Genomic DNA, 18998 nt, shown 5'->3' on the forward strand with positions numbered 1-18998 from the left:
TCACTTCCCTTATAATTATATATAATATTTTCAGGAATATACTATGTAGGAGAAATTTGAACTTTATATTTTTATTTTTCACGACATACATAGTTGAGGAAATGAAATCTAACATAGAACCATGTGAAACTACTAAGATTCAATTTCTTTTGATCTGCCAAAAGTGGAAATTTTATACTTTTCAATGTAAGTATTAGAATCCACACTTATTCAAAGACATTGCAACTGTTTTACTCAATTTCCTCTTGTTTTTTATTGGATTTCTTCATTATCTGTTGTAAAAATAAAGGAAAGTCTGACTATCTGTACTACTTTTGACTAAGAAGGTACCTACACATATACTTTAGAAATGATACACCTGAAAGAATGTCATTCTGATTTACACAACTCATTGACACAATCTAGTAGCGACAGGCTCAGGTTCTAGCTTCCACCATTCTGTAGTTGGTCTACTATGGACAAACTTAATCAGAATTTTGAAAATGTACACATTTTTCTTCTATATACCAGCAGGGACTCCAATATATCTTTTGCATGTATTACTTATTTGTTTTGTCTTATTATTTTATTATTTAACATTTATTCAATAACCATTTATCCTGCAAAATTATTGAAGGTATGCATTCAAAAGTGATTGTAGGTAAAGATTGCTTATATTTGCAATATAGGCATGAATGATCTTTCAGTAAGCCTTTGGTTCATTTTGTTTCTTAGAATTACAGTGAAATCTGAGCTTCTTTTCAAGTCAGGTTGCCAAAATATCACGTAAGTAAATCATAACCAATTTTTCTGTGTCCTACAGAGAATTCTAGTTTATCATTGTGTTCCTGCCTCCTGCTGAGGTCAAATAAAAGAAAGGGTCATGTGATGAATATCATTGTACTTTCTGTAAAAGCATCCATTTTGAGCATTGGACAATATTTTATTCAATGGTCCTTATTTTAAAAGAAAAAAATAAACTTGGAAAATATACTTTCAGAACTGCAGAACAAGAAAAAGCTAGTTTCTTCTGATTAATCAATATGCTTGCTTCAATACAAAAAGATATCTGTTGCTCGTGATATTTTCCTTTTCGCTTGGGCCACTTGGAACCCCAGAGTTATGTTTGTTTTTAATTAAAATACCTTCATGGTTTTAACTCCTATGTTAGGATTCTTGGTATTTTTTTTTTAAGTTGTGAGTCTAGTATATATATTTTCAATTGATTGAATATAAATAAATACATAAAATACACCAGATGAAACAGGCCTGCAAAATCATTGTTATATTTTTAGACAGACACAGAAAAATAATAATGCCTGTGAAGGCAAATGGATTTGAAAATACAAACTTATAGTAGTTTGGCAAAAGAATAAATGATGGAAATGAGGGCATTTGGTGAGGTTTTTCAGATTATGAAGACTCATAAAAGTACCAGTGTCATGAAAATTACCAGAAATCAGTAAGAATCTATGTAGCTGCTAGCATTCTCAATTGAGGTTTTTATCAAAAGGTCTATTTCTGGGACTCAGTAAATGGTATGTCACCACCGTGGATAGACAGATTCTACCCAATATTAACCCTGCTAGCATTGTGTCTTCAGGGTTCAGTGCTGACCATCACTTTAGGTTATGCAAAGTGTTCACATGCCAAATCGGGTAATGCCCATTTTCACTGATAACCAACCATTGCAAACATCCCAGTCTTTTGTCAGCACAGTGGGTCCAGAGCCATCCATCAGTGCTGAGAGTTCTGTCATATGCATTTAACTTCAGCATCAGCCAGCAGCTCAAAGTCTTTGTTACTGAACACTGTCATTGCCACTCTTAGGGTGGGGAAAATACAAAGCCAGAAGGGGTGCGTGCGTGTGTGCGCGGGAGCACGTGCACGCACTTAATGGTCTTCTTGGGCAGTTATTAAGAAATTTTTTTCTCTGTAAGATTACTGACCCTGATGTGGAAGACAGAAAACTTTTAGGGTAGGGAATCTACCATACCGCTTCCTGAAATTTTATGAAGTCTTTTGATTTGGAAGTCAGGGTTGGAGTTAGTTAATTGCAATTGCTGCATTGCTTGTTTTAAATTCCAAAATGGAACAATGTGCCTTCACCAGGACAATATTCATACCATATGCTTCTTAATGTTTTGATTCTCCAGGGTACAGTTGAACAATCTGAACATCAGATAATGTGTTCTATCCTCCCCAGCACCTAGGTCATATTCTGGGAATAAATTAGGCTTAAAGAAGTTCATTGACTCTTTCAGCCCACTGGGGTACCATTTAAGGAAATCGCATGTCGAGAACAAGGGGTGTTGCTGTCTTCCCAGTATCTGAAATAAAGATTTATTGCAAGCCTTGGCAGAGGAGTGGACCAGCTAATTGTCACAGTTTTAGTCTTTGGCTACAACATGCATACACCTACTTTCGGAAAAGGTGATCATATCCAGTGTACTGAGATACGGTGAAGGGCAAAGGACGAATGGTTCAGACATCATGAATCAATAATGAGATCAATTCATTTATTACAGCATATCACACATTTGGCTTGTTAAAATCTCTTGGTTTTATTATTTTTTTGAAGAGACAAAGTTTTAGCATAGAGGTTATTACTTCAGATGGGCTCTAGCATACACAAGGAGATGAAGTAATCATAAGTGAAAACACATTCAATAGTTTAGGTCTATTTGAAAGAGAATATCTTTTATGAGAGAGAAAACTGCAAAGACAGAAAGAATGCCTTGAACATATATCTAATAAAAATATCTTTTCTTCAAAGGGCTCAAAGCATTTTAATAAGTTAACTTGCCCTTGTAACTTCTTTGTCAGAATGCTGAAACCATAAAACAAACAGAAACTAAACCATCCTTATGCTTATTGTCTGAGAGAGGGGGAAATGTCTCCACTAGACAGAAGGATAATTTTTGGAAGATTCACTGCTATGCAACTTTCCCTCTTTCAATCCCCGATTCTGGCTTTTCACATAAGAAAAAGTAAATGTACCTACCCCTTTATTTCCCAAGCTCATGGTTCAGAATATTTACTTTGCCCATCTAGCATGACTTTCTGAAAACCACTTAGCATAAAGACTACCATGTCATTGGTTAAACCTGTTACTGAGAATTAGAAAATAATTGATCATTTTCATTGTCTTTTAAAAGTTGATCACTAGAATGATATCTGTTTTTACCCTTGATAGTATCCTAATTATTCTAGAGGGTAAAGAGAATACTGTGTGTAGAAGCATTTTCCAATTTCTTACACTGTATGGAGAACCCCATTAGAAAAATAAATGAAGCAAATTAAAAAAGCAACTCAACAAGATCAAATGACACAGCACAGATTGGATATAGAACTACAGAGGGAAAGAGTCCATAGGGTAGAATAAGAGAGCCTTCACAGGGAGGGGAAATTGGGAGTCAAACTCGAAGGAAATGATGGTAATATACCAAAAAGAGTATTAACCGAGTATCAATGAAAAAAAAATTTACTCTAGCAGGTAAAAGGCTTGCACTTATTAAAAGAAGGTATAAACATAGAACTTCATATGCACAAACATGTTCACGAAAGCAGAATATAATTTAATGTATTGGCATCAATCTACTAAGCATAGACCAGACTGTTTTCCCAACATGCTGATCTAAAATCCAATGGATCAGTGAAGAACTCAGACGTCCTTATGTCTAGAACTGATTGATTTACCTCCATCTAAACCACCATTATTTCTCCCCATGATATTCTTTCATCCGGTATTTCTGCCTTTACCCTTGACCCCTCTGATATATTCTCAACATAGCAGCTGAAATGATACTTTTAAAATATTAAGAGCTATGCCACCGTGCAGCTCCAAACACTTCAACGGCTTTCGATCCAACTCAGAGTAAAAGCCAAATGCCTAACAGGCCTCTTTGAACTGCCCTCCTCAGCTCCCATTACCTTTCTGAATTACTCTCTTACTAACTCTCCTCTTGCCTATCCTTCTCTGGCCACGCTGGGCTGCTTGCTGCTCATCAAACATACAGTCTTGGTCCATTAGGGCAGCTCTAACAAAAATACTATAGACCAGGTGGCTTAAATACAACATTTACCTCTCAGGGCTCTGGAGGTTGGGAAGCCCAAGACCAACGTGCCATCTAATTCCCACTAGATTGGGAATCTGGTGAAAACTCACTTCCTGGTTCACAGATGGCGCTTTCTCACCGTGTCCTCTTTCATAGCAGCACGAATCCCACTCATGAGAACTCTGCCCTCATGATCTAATCACCTCCCAGACGCCCCACCTCCTAGTACCATCATACTAGGGTTTAGGGCTTAACATACATATTTTAGAGGGTCACATACAGCCCACAGCTCGTACCAATATTCCCCTCTTTGGGAATTCGTGCTCGCTCTTCCCTCTATCTGCCACAATCTTCCTCCAACAAACTAGAGCCCCTTCTTTCTCACCTCTTTCAAGCGTTTGCCTGAATGTCAACTTCTTGATGGATTCTACCTTCATCAGCCTGTTTAAATGTAAAATCCATTTACCACGCCCACCTTTATCTCCTTATTCTTGAGTTCATCTACCGTGCTCCTTATTTTCCATTTCACTTATGCTTTTCTAGAATTCCAACATATTATATAAGTTAGTTGTGTCTATTTTATATCCCCCATCATTACTATGCAAGTTTCACAAAGGCAAAAATATATTTTTTTCTGGTGATAACAGGGGGTTGGTTGTAAACACTGATATATTCCGATTGTTTCGAAGCATTCCAGGCTCTTAGTTAGCTCAGTTATATAAGAGGGAAAAATGTTGCAAGGAAGAAGGCAAGGGTTATAGTCTAGTCATGTTTGTGTTCCCTTAGTTTAGCATTTGATACATAATAGGTATTCAATATAAATCTGCTGAATTAAACTAAATCTCTAAAGATTTTTTTCTCTAATTCTAAGTATCAGTGAATGATGAGAAAAAGGATATAACTAATAGTCCAGGAAAGAATGGCAGTTGAAATTTTTTTTTGCCATAAACTATGGGGAGTTTTATTGCCTATACCTATTTAGACACTGTTATTCTTAGATATTTTTGTTTGCTTGTTTTTGGTTTTTTTTTTTCTATAATCGAAACAATGATCCAATTTACAAGCAAATAAGGGAGAAATCCTGGTGCTCGCCTCGGCAGCACATATACTAAAAAAAAAAGGGGAGAAATCCTGTAAGCCCAGAGTTTTGGAAGAATGTATGCTTGTTTCATTTGATTGTTTGTGTTACTTTTTGTCCCCATGGAACAGAACACTCAGAATTTTATCCGTGATTCTACTTGCCATTTTGTTTTGTCAGATCTGGAATTTGGCCATGAATGATTTCCTTTTGAGTCATTCTATAAATAGTAGAATCCGTATAAGAAAAGTTTTCTCTCTATTACACTAATTAGTTACATTAGAATCTGTTAATCCTGCAGAAAATATACTATAAGCTTGTGGAATGGAGAATTGAGAATTAAAAAAATGTAATGGCATACCTGTATTTTATGAAATTAAAATTACTAGTTGATAATAAGAAAATAGATAATAAATAGTGAGTAGAGAATGCTGTGGGTTTGATGGATGAGTGTGTGTGGTGTGTGTGTGTATGTGTGCACAGGTGTGATTGTCTGTGGGGGGGTGCACACCCTTGTTTTGATAGAAGTGGTAGTTGCAACAGTGATGATGTCCTTATTTTAATTTTTCAGAAAGATACAAAGGGCTGGTAACGTAAATAAAGTAAAGGCAGAAAGTAATCACAAATTGGGCTTCAGACAAGAGTAATTCCAAAGTACTGGAAATTGAAAGAAAAAGTTGAAACAGGTTGAATTTATAGAATGCTCCTTTAAATAGGATTTCCTATAAATTATATTAAATGTTAAATTCAGGTCTTGTTTTCTATTTTGTGTTTGAATTCTCATTCTACACTCTTTAAGAAAGAAAGCAAAACATTTTTATGAACACACTCTAAGTTGGCTAGTTTCACTCTCTCTCTCTCTGCAGAAAATTCACTCTGTCTTTTCTAAAGGACTTCCCTGAAATTTTCTATTAATTTGATTGGATTTAAAAACCATTTGTTCCACAGGGAGCTATTTTTATTTCTTTCAGGGAATGAATCAATCCAAAAAATGTTATACTGCATTTGGATCTAGGCATCTTACGGCACTGAGGTGGCTTTGTATGACTAAAAGAACTATGTACCGTTAAGTTCTGTATTGAAAACCCACATGTACAAGCAATGAGAAAACAAATCTCGACCGCCAATTACAAACGCATTGTAAACAAAGAGCAATGTGAGTTCCACGTTCTCATCCTAACATGTGGAAATGTTGCTCTGTCAATTTATTTGAGACTTCAGGTCGGTTGAAAAAACATCTATGTGTATGCCATGGGCTTAGCACTTCCCTTATCTCACTTAAACAATAGTTTTGAAAGGTAGCAAACTCTGGTTCTTCCCTGATGTCCTGTCATAGATAGGAAGACATTAAATGATCTTAGCCAGCCTCAGAGCAGCAAGTTCAGATTAGTCACAGATGATTTTTTCCCTTCAATAATTTTACATTTTATGATTAGTAATAGTATCCTATGATAATGCTTTTGTAGATAGACTTGATCAATATCAGTATGTTACAGAAGTCATGATATTATGCAACTTATAAAAAGGGATTCTCCATCTATATAGAATGGGTATTAATATTTGCTAATCTGACTGCATGACTATATCCATCTCTCCTCCCTTCAAACAACAACAACAAAACAAAATAAAACAGAGAACTCCATCAGATTGGAAACTTATTTTGAATTAGCTTTTGTATCCTTTGATGTCTTTTGTCAACAGAGCTGAAAGCAATCCTTCATTTCTGTAGTAATTTCCTCATTATTGCTGGGTCCTTTATAATCATAATTTTTAAAGAATTGTCTTCCTATTTATGTTTATTGATTGATATAAATTTTATTGCAAAATTCTTCTTTTAATCTTTCCAAATGTTCTTGTTTGGTCACTTTTCTCATCGCAGTAATTTTTTAAATATCTGAACTCACAGAGGTTTGTTCTGAAAATTGGAAAAGCTCTAGTGATTCTATGATGGGGTTCATAGATGCCACAGTTTGATGTATGAATTATGCTATAACTCTAAAAATCATAACATTTACAATTCTGAAATAGTTACCAAGTCCATGATTTATTCCAAAATATAATGCTGGTTTAAAGTCTTGCTTTCATGATCTTGGGATTGTGATGGGTTGATGCGATAGTCTTATGATTCATGAGGATAGCTCATTCATTATTTTTGAGTGGGATAAAGATAGTAGAGCTTATTTATAACTCCCTTAATTGTTTGAAGCTAGAGATGGAGACATAAAATTCTACAACTTAGTTTGCCCTATTCTTGCTTATGTTGTATCACAAGGACAAAGATTCATTAAAGAGACCTTTAAAATGTGTTAATCTAGGTACTTTAATGAAATTTGTTTGCAGGGCAACCTGTCCCACTTATTTATGCTTAGTAGTATTCATACATAATGGTAATGTGACTGCTCATCTCTAAACCATTAAGGAAAGAAATATGAGAAAAAGGTGCATGATGATTAATTTGGGGTGGACTGCTAAGAAGTTTTTTTGCCTTTTAAAGCAAACTATGCTTATCTTACTTAGCCTTTTATAAAAACATTAAAATTTGAATTAAAATATGCAGTAGACCAGGAACACTGTAAAATTGAAAAGGTAAGTAGTATTTATCACCGTGAATAAAATATGTGAAATAGATTTAACACGTAGTTCCTGAGAAGTTAAAGGTTTCAGTATGCTATAAACATTATATCTAAAAATAAATTTCTTTTAAGAATATTTTATCTATTCTTCAACTATCTTTATATTCTCAACTCTGTTTCTCTCCCTTCTCAGAGAAAGAAATATCCCAGATCTTTTTTCATTAATCATCCCACTTTTGCTTTTGATCTCACATTGTCTTTTGAATTTTCACCTTTTCCCTTTTATTTTTCCTCACTTCTCTACTCTAGTTACTTCTGCAAATACTAAATACATGTTCAAACAACTCTTCCTCTATGAAACAAACCACTATAATATGGTTATGAGCAAACCACCCCAAAACATAGTAGCTTAAAATCCATGAATATTTGTCTTTTGCTCATTAATTTGAAATTTGGACAGGGATCAGTGTGTCTTGCTCACCTGTAATCCTTTCAGTATCAGTTGTGGTGGTTCAAAGGTTGGAAGCTGGTATCATCTGAAAACTTGCTCATTTACATGTCGGGAGGCAGCTGTGGGCTGTCAGTAGGAAATTTAACTGAAACTGTCAGCCAGAACACCTTTCTATGTGGCCTGGGTTTCCTTACAACTTGATGGCTAGATTCCAAGGAAAGGATCCCAAGAGAAAGGGATCCAGGCAGAAACTGTATCATTTTAATGACCTTGCCTCCAAAGCCATGCAGCATCATTTTCACTGGTTTTTATTAATAAAGGCAGCCAAGAAGACCTGCCCCCATTTTAATGGAAGGATAAATAGATTTACCTCTTGATGGAGTACTGGCAATGTTCTGAAACAGCCTGTGGGACCAGAAGTAAAGCTGTGGCCATTTTTGGAAGGTGCAATCTTCCACAGTCTGCCTACAGGAATTCACAATCCCACATGCTGCATGCACTGTCATCCTCCTCCAAGAACTCTCTAAAATCCCATTTCAGAATCAGTCTCATTCTTAAGTATCAGGATTGCTTCCTCTAAGACAAATGCAGATACAGATGAGGTCTTTCAGTTACACTTCTTCAAGTATCATTCTTTGAGTACAGTTTCCAGTCTAAAGTCCTGAGAACTAGAGATACCTCCTCTCCCCCACTTTCAACACATAATGCTGAGACAGACATTGATAACTACTACTTATACCTTCTCCAAAAAAGTGCAAATGGGAGGCCTACAACAGTCACTAACCCACAGAAGTTCTGAACAGGTGTTGGACCACATATTGCTAGTTTCTTGATCAAGGTTCACTGTTAACTGCCTGGAGATGGTCCACCACAGCTCATGGCTCTGTACTTTGGACTCTTGGTTAGACAAGAAATCCTTTATTATCCATAGAAAAGTGGCAGAGGGGGTGCCTGGGTGGCTCAGTAGGTTAAATAAAGCCTCTGCCTTCGGCCCAGGTCATAATCCCAGGGTCCTGGGATCGAGCCCCACATCGGGCTCTCTGCTCCACGGGGAGCCTGCTTCCTCCTCTCTCTCTGCCTTGTCTCTCTGCCTACTTGTGATCTCTGTCTATCAAATAAATAAATAAAAATCTTAAAAAAAAAAACAAGAAAAAGAAAAGAAAAGTGGCAGAGGCTAGCCACTACATAGCTTCCTTGACTTGTTTCCTGCCAATAGTAGTATGGGGATTCAACATCCTCTTCATTTGTTTTGTCTTTTTTATTCAAGCCAGCAGTGTTTCTGCTAGTGAAGTTCTTTTTAAAGCTTTGTGGATTTCCTATGATTGCTACTGGAGTTTAGCCCATTAAACAAAAGGCACAACCACAAATCTATTAAGATAAGCTCTTCTCTGTCTTAGGCTTCCTGTAATGATGTTGATGCTCTTGCCCTTAAGAACCTGAGATATTCACTTGCTACTTAATGAGTATAATAAGACCCTTATGATCCTTCAAGGGTCTTTCATCTGACTTGGATAGCCTCACAAATGGCTTGATTCAAGTGTAAGCACCCCAAGACAGATGGCCAACCAGAAGCTCTATCTCTCTTATGACCTAACCTTTGAAGATACTCATGATCATCTCTTCCATATTCCATTCATCATGGCAATCACAAAGGCCAATCCAATTTCATTAACAATAAATGGAGTCTACCTCTTTATGGGGGAGTAGCAAAGTTCTGAAAGAAAACGTGGAGCCAGAATTACTGCTCTCCAGTTTTTGAAACTACAATCTTATAATCTACAACATACTGTCACAACTTCCTTACTTTAAATTTATATCTCGAGTAACTTGCTACCTATTGTCTTGCTACCTATTATTTTTTAAAAAGATTTTATTTATCTATTTTAGAGAGAGTGCACACTAGCAGAGGGAAGGGCAGAGGGAGAGGGACAGAACCTCAAGCAGACCCAAGCTCAGTGCAAAGGCTAACATGGGGCTCAATTCCAAGACCCTCAGAGGGTGATCTGAGCAGAAACCAAGAGTCAGATGCTTAACTGACTGAGCCACCCAGGTGCCCCTCTTGCTACCTATTCTTATCTCTAAAAAGAAGCAAACAAATACACTCTGCTAAGTTATCCAATAATTTCCAATCATCTATAGATCTTAACCATTTTCAATCTTCATATTATTTGACTCATATGTGGATTTGTTTGTTTACAATATTGGTAATCACTAAATTCATGAAATACATTCTCCATTGTCCTATGGCTCTATACTGAGTATCACCTTTGATCATTTTCTTTGAGCATTCTTTTTTTTTAATTTAATTTAATTTTTTTTCAGTGTTCCACATTTCATTGTTTATGCAACACACCCAGTTCTCCATGCAATATGTGCCCTCCATAATACCCACCACCAGGTTCACCCCACCCCCAGCCCCCCCCAAAACCCTCAGTTTGTTTCTCAGAGTCCACAGTCTCTCATGGTTTGTCTCCCCCTCCGATTTCCCCCAACTCAATTCTCTTCTCCATCTCCCAATGTCTTCCATGTTATTCCTTACGCTCCACAAGTAAGTGAAACCATATGATAATTGACTTTCTCTGCTTGACTTATTTCACTCAGCATAATCTCTTCCAGTTCCATCCATGTTGATACAAAAGTTGGGTATTCATTCTTTCTGAAGGAGGCATAATACTCCATTATATATATGGACCATATCTTCTTTATCCATTCATCCGTTGAAGGGCATCTTGGTTCTTTCCACAGTTTGGCAACTGTGTCCATTGCTGCTATGAACATTGGGGTACAGACAGCCCTTCTTTTCATTACGTCTGTATCTTTGAGGTAAATACCCAATAGTTGAGCATTTTTTTCTCAATAACTGATGGTTTTTTTCTTTTTTATCTTGGTCCTTAAAAGTGAGTTTTCCCAAAAACTTGAATGTCAGCTCCTTTTTCTTCTACATTTTCTACATTTTCCTCTAAGTAATCTTCTAAAACCAAGTTTTCAAACTGTATTGCACTTGTTACTTCTCTGTTAAGTTTGAGATTCAAATTTCCAACTATTTACTGGACATTTCAACATGAGAACTTCACAGCTACTCTATATTCACCATTTATAAAATTTATAAAATAAGCTCCTTATTTGTTCTCCTAAAATGGAATCCTTTTAAAGCCTTCACTCTTACCAAACTCAAAATATAGCAAACTTAGTTTTCAAACTTCTGCCTCCAGTAGTAACAAAACATAGTTATATTTCTGTCAGTCTTCAAATTTCTGCCTCCAGTAGTAACAAAACATAGTTATATTTCTGTCATTTTCTGTCTTATGGCTCACATAAGCCATTATGGTTCACATAAATAGTATCCTGTGGACAGGAACTATTTATTTTAATCTCTGTATTCTTTACATATATAATTAAAGATCATCAACTTATATCTAATTAACTTTTGAACAACCCACACAACTACCTTAGCATTGCCTTTTTACCTTTAAGTCATACTTTGGAATATTTTCTAATGAACAAAATCTGAAGTGTACATAATGGAAATATTTGATAATTGCCATATGTGTTTTGGTAGAATTTGCACCTGTGCCTATTTATCAATGTTTATGCAGAGATATGAGTAATTTATTGTTGTGGTTTTCAAAGCGTGTTCCATGGAGCCCTTCCATGGTAGAACCTCAGGAGCTTCTCTGAGCAGAGGACTAATTACACAGATTCCAAATATGGCCTTTCTTTCTTGGCATACCTGCTACCCCACCATAACAACTTTACAGATTAGATTCAGATACATTTTCATTTTAAAAAGGTTTCTATTACTGAAATATTTTAAAACATTGTTTATCAATTTTTGCTTTTATTCTTTTTATTTCCTTAAAGCCAAACTGGGGTGGGGGATTCATAATACTGAAAGGAATTGTTAGACTCATCATTTATGAATAATTTATGTTAGATACTAAAAATTACAGAAAAGAAAATAGATCCTTGACCTCGGTTGGATGCCCTCGTACTTAAAGTGGTCGAATATGTGTGCAAAAATGATAAAAGGGAGCAGAACTTAAGACTATAAAATAAGTTGTGGAGATATTCCTGAAATGCAAAGTGTGACTAGGTATTTTATCACATTTGTATCTCTACGGAAAAGAAATATGCACTTAAAAATGTCACATATTGTTTGGAGTTTGCATTTCGGACTTTAGTTTAACTTTTTGGAAATACATTTGGTAAAAATATAGAAGATTTCCTCCATTCATAAGCTATTGATTAATCAAATCGAAACAAGATGAAAGTTCTCTGTTTTAAGATTCTGTGTCTTCCATTTATAATAATACATTAACATCACTTATAAAATCCATGAGGCTTAAGGCATCTTCGGAGAAGGTCCTTTATTTCATGGTATCCTAATTCCTCCCAATCTCAGCAAACTAGACTGACCAAATTAACCTTCACTTTTTCTATTCTTCTTTTACTTAAGCTTTGCTATTTCTATACTTCTTTCACCTTATTCTCTTAAAAAGGAACTGGATCTGGACAACACAACCTGGAAAAAGGTCACTGTCACCACACCATTTAAAATAATTATTTATGGTGGGTCTTTTGGAGTCCAGGGATCTCTAACTGTTGTTCATGTCACTGAGCTTCTCCATGTGCACATACGCATGAATCTGAATGTGGTTTACAATGAAATGGCAGAGAAAGAATTGATACTAAGCCACAGGCTCCAGTCAGTCAGTTTTTGTTGGACATTCTCATGGTATATGCCAATAAATATTAGATGTCTTTTGTGCTAGTTTTTAAGGTATCGTTTTTCAAGCTTCTGATCCACTAATCTTCTATACTTTGTTTCAGGAGATGGGAGTCAGTAAACCATATTTCTCTTTAACCAACTGGTTCTCTGTTAGGTTGTTAATCATGGATGCTAGAGGGAACCTACATGAGAAAAGGAGAGTTGGGAATCATTCTTTTCTGTTTGCTTTCAGCTCCTCTTAGTGACACCCCACAAAGCTTTTTCATTCTGACAACAACAGATGGTTCCAGTAGCAGTAACTGATTCTAGTCTGCAGTTATTCCAACACTTCCAGAAATAACCTCATTAGGCCACCCAAAGACAGTAATAGCAGTTGGCTGATACCCTCTCCTCAAATTGAGTACCAGCCTCGTAACAGTCCTTCCTCCTGGCTCAGAGACCCCCACACCACAGAAGAAGCACATCCATCTCAAAGGACTGAGTTAAGGTTTTGGGGGGAGTCCTTTCTCCGAGATTCAAGTTTCAATAATACTAACCTCTTTCTTTTGTCTCTGTCTCCAGTGAAAACTGGGCCTTGGGAACACCACCTCTGTGATAACCTAGTGCACATACCCTCTGCCTTTTCAGTTCTTCATAACCTGGTTAACTATGCTTTACATTAAATTTTTCTGTTGCGATCCTGGTGTGGTTCCTAGAATCTAAAATGAACACTAACTGATATATTCTGTCTCTAAAAAAAAAAAAGTTGTATGACAATTAACCACCTTTTATGATTATATCATGTCAATCTGCTTCACCCTCCTTCTCATAAAGGATATGGAAAAAGCAGATGATTAAAAACTGTAAAGTATTTTGGAATGCAGTAAGAAAAACTCATGTAATTGTGTGTATTATATTTTAAGAGTACGAAAGTTTATAAGATAATAAGCCTAAGAATAAAACTAAACAAAGAAAAATGCCATGAGTTTTATCATATTCTGTTCTTGCTTTTTTGCCTTGTTTTTATGAATTAGAGTGGTAAAAGTGATGTAGGAGTTCACCAGAGAATCAATGTCTCGTTACATTTTTTTAAAAAATACATATAACAAGGAGTGCCTGGGTGGCAGAGTTGCTTAAGCGTCTGACTCTTGGTTTCAGCTCAGATTTGATCTCAAGGTTGAGAGATTGAGCCCAGCCATCAGGCTCCAAGCTCAGCATGAGGTCTGCTTAGGTTTTCCTCTCCCTCTCCATCTGCACCTCCCTCCCATTCTCTCTTTCGTTTTCTAAAATAAATAAATTAAATCTTTTATTTTTTAAGATTTTATTTATTTATTTGACAGAGAGAGATACAGCGAGAAAGGCAACAAAAGGAGGGGGATTGGAAGAGGGAGAAGCAGGCTCCCCGCTGAGCAGGCTCAATCCCAGGACTCGGGGATCATGACCTGAGCTGAAGGCAGACACTTAACAACTGAGCCACCCAGGCACCCCTAAACAAAAATCCTTAAAAAAAACCCCTTATAACATACAGTTTAGCATATAAACTACCTCTTTTGTCACAAATAACACAAATAACAGACATAAATCACACAAATCTTACTTAACTTTGGCTGGCTTATAATATTTTCAAGAAGATAACAAAAATTATGTCTTTAATAGTCTTATTTATAATAATAAAATATTATGGTCTCAAATTAGATTTATAGGTTATATGTTTAATGTAGTAATCTTCTAGAAAGGCAGGAGGTAATGTATTTATTTTACCCTCGTATGTTATACTCATTAATAGAAATTCAGTTGAATAAAATAAAATACTGTACAGTTTTGATGTTATTGTTATTTCCCTCCACGTTTGTCAGTAATAGTTTTGTTTAACACATGTTTATATCTATACATGCTTATGGTAATTCTTGTTTAATTTTTTTGAGAATCACCATACTGTTTTCCACAGTGGCTATACCATTTTACATTCCTAACAACAATTCACAAAGCTTCCAGTTTTCCAACATCCTCCCCAACACTGGTTATTTTGGTTCTTTTGTTAAGTTTTTCATTTTAATTCCAGTATAGTTAACATACAGTGTCATTTTAGTTCCAGATACAATATAGTGATTCAACACTTCCATACAACACCCAGTGCTCATCACAAGTGCCCTGCTTAATCCCCCTCACCTACTTCACTCATCCCCCCACCCACCTCCCCTCTGGTAACCATCAGTGTTCTCTCTATAGTTAAGAGTCTGTTTCTTGGTTTGTCTCTTTCTCCTTTTCGGGGGTGGGGGGCGGTTGTTTTGTTTGCTTGTTTGTTTTGTTTTTTAAATTTCACATATGAGTGAGATCACATGGTGTTTGTCTTTCTCTGCCTGGCTTATTTTGCTTAACATTATACTCCCTAGCTTCATCCATATTGTCACAAATGGCAAGATACATTTTAACTGTGCAAATTACTTTTTTAAAATTTTTAGCTGTAGTTCATAAAACCAACTTATTGTCCTAAAAAAGTCTCATTTTCTACCCTAATTCGTGCCTCTTTGACTTTTGTCTTAGAAGCTCAATTTCTTCCTAGGGCAATATAGGACATCTGTCCAATGATGTATGGAGTGACCTGCACTTTTGAATGTCTTAGAGTACTTGGAAAAGAAGAAAGAGAAAACTTCCATTTTGTATAATGCTTCCAGAAACTTTGCTCATTTATTCCCATTTATTTGTCAGAGCTAAGTCAACTCTAAAAGCACCCCATCACCTGTTTGTTTTTTTTGTTGTTGTTGTTGTTGTTTTTTTGGTAAAAAGAAAGAAGGGCCAACAAATACTTAGTACAAATTAGACTGGAATATTAAAGGAAAAGATAGTTCTATTGATAATAGGAAAATTTTGTTTTTTAAAGATTTTATTTATTTATTTGACAGACAGAGATCACAAGTAGGCAGAGAGGCAGGCAGAGAGAGAGGAAGAAGCAGGCTCCCCGCCGAGCAGAGAGCCCGATGCAGGGCTCGATCCCAGAACCCCGGGATCATGACCCGAGCCGAAAGCAGAGGCTTTAAACCACTGAGCCACCCAGGCGCCCCGATAATAGGAAACTTATGGCCATAACTATTTATCTGACAAATAGCAGCCACTAAAATAACAATTAAATAAATATTTTAAGTTTTCTTTGTAGAATAAACTTTTAATGTCACAGGAAGTTGAATCACCTATGAATTTCCTGAAAAAACTGTATAGATTATCCTTGGATTTGCTTGAATGCAGAAAGAATGATTGTTTTCTTAATTCAGAATTTGAAACAAACTGGTAGAAACTTCACCCTAATGAATGAAATTTTATAGACAGGAATTGTAAGAATATAAATAGGGGAGCCTGGCTGGCTTGGTCAATAGAGTGTGTGACTCTTAATCTTGGGGTTGTGAGGTCAAGCCCCAATTGGGTATAGAGATTATTTAAAAATAAAAATCTTAAGGGGAGCCTGGGTGGCTCAGTGGTTAAGCATCTGCCTCAGGTCATGATCCCAGGGTCCTGGGATGGAGCCCTATGTCTGGCTCCCCGCTCAGTGGGAAGCCTGCTTCTCCCTCTCCCATGCCCCCTGTTTGTGTTTCCTCTCTCACTGTGATTCTCTGTCAAATAAATAAATAAACAAAATCTTTAAAATAAAAATAAAAATCTTTTTAAAAAAGAAAGGAAAGGTAGATATTTAGAAGTGGAAAAAACAGGATTTGAAAACAAAGTTATAGATTGAAAAGTTGAAAGCGTATAAAACAGCAGGTAGATTTTAACTTATCTCCTGTAAAGTTTAACAAGTGAATCTCCGTTTTTGAAGGGTATACATTGCAGGAGAGCATTCACAGTATTTGTGAAATATGGCGATGAGCTACAATCCAGGACTGTGTGGCAGCAGACAAGAAAGAAGTGGAATCAGATTTTCTGGTATTTTTCTCATAATTTGTAATCTGGGGTCTTTAAGTAGCATGCAGTCAGATTGGACGAATCACCAAATGAAGGTGCCCCAGAGATTCTCACAACTGCCATTGTTAACCTAGTAAACCGCAACAAGAAATTTGGAGGATTGTCTCTGACCTTACCTATTTAATGCTCCTAAAAACTAGAAGGACTTGGGGCGCCTGGGTGGCTCAGTGGGCTAGGCCTCTGCCTTCGGCTCAGGTCATGATCCTGGGATCTAGTCCCGCATGGAGGCCCTCATCGAACCCCGCATCGGGCCCTCTGCTCGGTGGAGAGCCTGCTTCCCTCTCTCTCTGCCTGCCTCTCTGCCTACTTGTGATCTCTCTCTGTCAAATAAATAAATAAAAATTAAAAAAAAAAAACTAGAAGGACTTGGTTTAGGAGATTAAAAATATACTAAGACAAAACATAGAAGAGAGAGGTTTGTTTTGCAGAAGAAATAGCCTAAAGAAATACTTTGAGTCTCTTTTACCTTATTTTGTTTTGGTTTTAGTTTCTTTTTGTGCATTTCAATCATATAAAAGATTTGCAACAACATATCTCAGATTGGGAGGAAAACTCATGAGACTATTTTCTTAATCTCCTCACCAGTAAGGTAAGATATCATTTACTGGTTTTACAGAATAGATAACAGAGCTACCAGAGGAAGTAAAGGAATTGTCCTCAGTCATGTGTGACAATGAGTCAAGAATAGACAAATAGAGGTCTCCTGTCTTTCATTTCCATCATATTTCCAGGATTTTCAGCTTCTGATTTCTTAAAATATAAACCATGAAATAAATCTAATATTATGTACCTCAAACTTACTTTGAATATTACTTAAAGTAACCAATGATGAAGAAAAGAGTCTGATTATTACATTCTTTTGCATGTGATTTTTAAGGTTGAAAATAAAAAACACGAGGTCAAAAGTTTTCATCTGTTAGTTTCGAAAATGCCCTCATTTGACTGTGATTGACAATTTTTGACAACGATTGACAGACTCTGATGAGCAATGAAAAAAATGACAACCCTAAGTATTTTGAACAAGTTACATTTTAAAAGAATTAAGTTGTTACTAGATTAACAATGGTCATGGAGAAAGAGTAGACCATGACTTTTCACGTTACTGGATAATCATTCCTTATAAAACACTGATCATCATTCTCATAGGTTCTTCCTGGGATTCTAATAAAACAGAATTCTCTTTCAGGTGAGATTTTTATTCACCTATGAACAAAGCCCAAACTAACCCTTTAAGTCAGTCGCTATGCCCTGAATTATCAATCATTCACTGCAGAACACTAAGCATTGTTTAATTACCTAATATGAGCTCTTTGGATGCACACACAGGACTTTTTCCCAAATTCATGCAAAATGAGAGGACAATTACACCAAAATCATTTTCAGGTATCACTCTCCTTCTAGACTCAGTTTCCTGTTATTATAATTCTGCCTACTTTTCCAACGAATTAGCAAATCCTTTGGTCTTGGAGCATAAGTTAGATGTATCCATTTTTAGTTCTTAAAGAAAATCCAAGCTCCAGCTATAAGCTTTGTTCATCCAGGGTCTCACCTAGAAAAAAAAGTATGACTTTTGACATATGTAATGTAGGTAAGAGTCAATCCAGGTATCCTTTCAACAAATCTCCCAATATAAGTTAATTTTTTCTCCTAAGCAAACATTATATCCTAAATTTTCTGTTTTTTTTAATGACCTTATAACTTTAAATAATTATCAGCTGATATTCACTTTGTCTTCTCACTGTCTTTCTTGGTACAGTTCCAATTTATTTCTACATGTTATTAATTTTCTTTTTATATTATTTCTTGTATTCTTCATTTTCTTTTAATTTCCAAAGTCATCACCTTTTCTGTTGTTCACATCATTAAGCCTAGATATTACAACGGCTTCCATTAAGTCCGAAAACAAATTGTCGCAAGGGCAGAATAAGGAAATCATGCTTAACAGTAGTAACATGTATGAAAAAGCAAAAGAGTATTGATTGACAATACACTTAATGTTAATCAGCAGCCATTCATATTGGGTTGCAGCATTAAAAAGATAAGCATTAAAATACAGAGTTGAGGAAAATACGATATTTTGGGTTTTAGAATTCCATGATCCAGATTTGAATCTTGATTGTCTGACCTTAACTAATGGCCAGATTTCTTCATCTGTAAAATGGAGATAATGATTAACTATCACTTATTATGTTTACTC

The sequence above is a fragment of the Martes martes genome, assembly GCF_963455335.1.
Source record: "Martes martes genome assembly, chromosome: 3".
NCBI lineage: Eukaryota > Metazoa > Chordata > Mammalia > Carnivora > Mustelidae > Martes > Martes martes.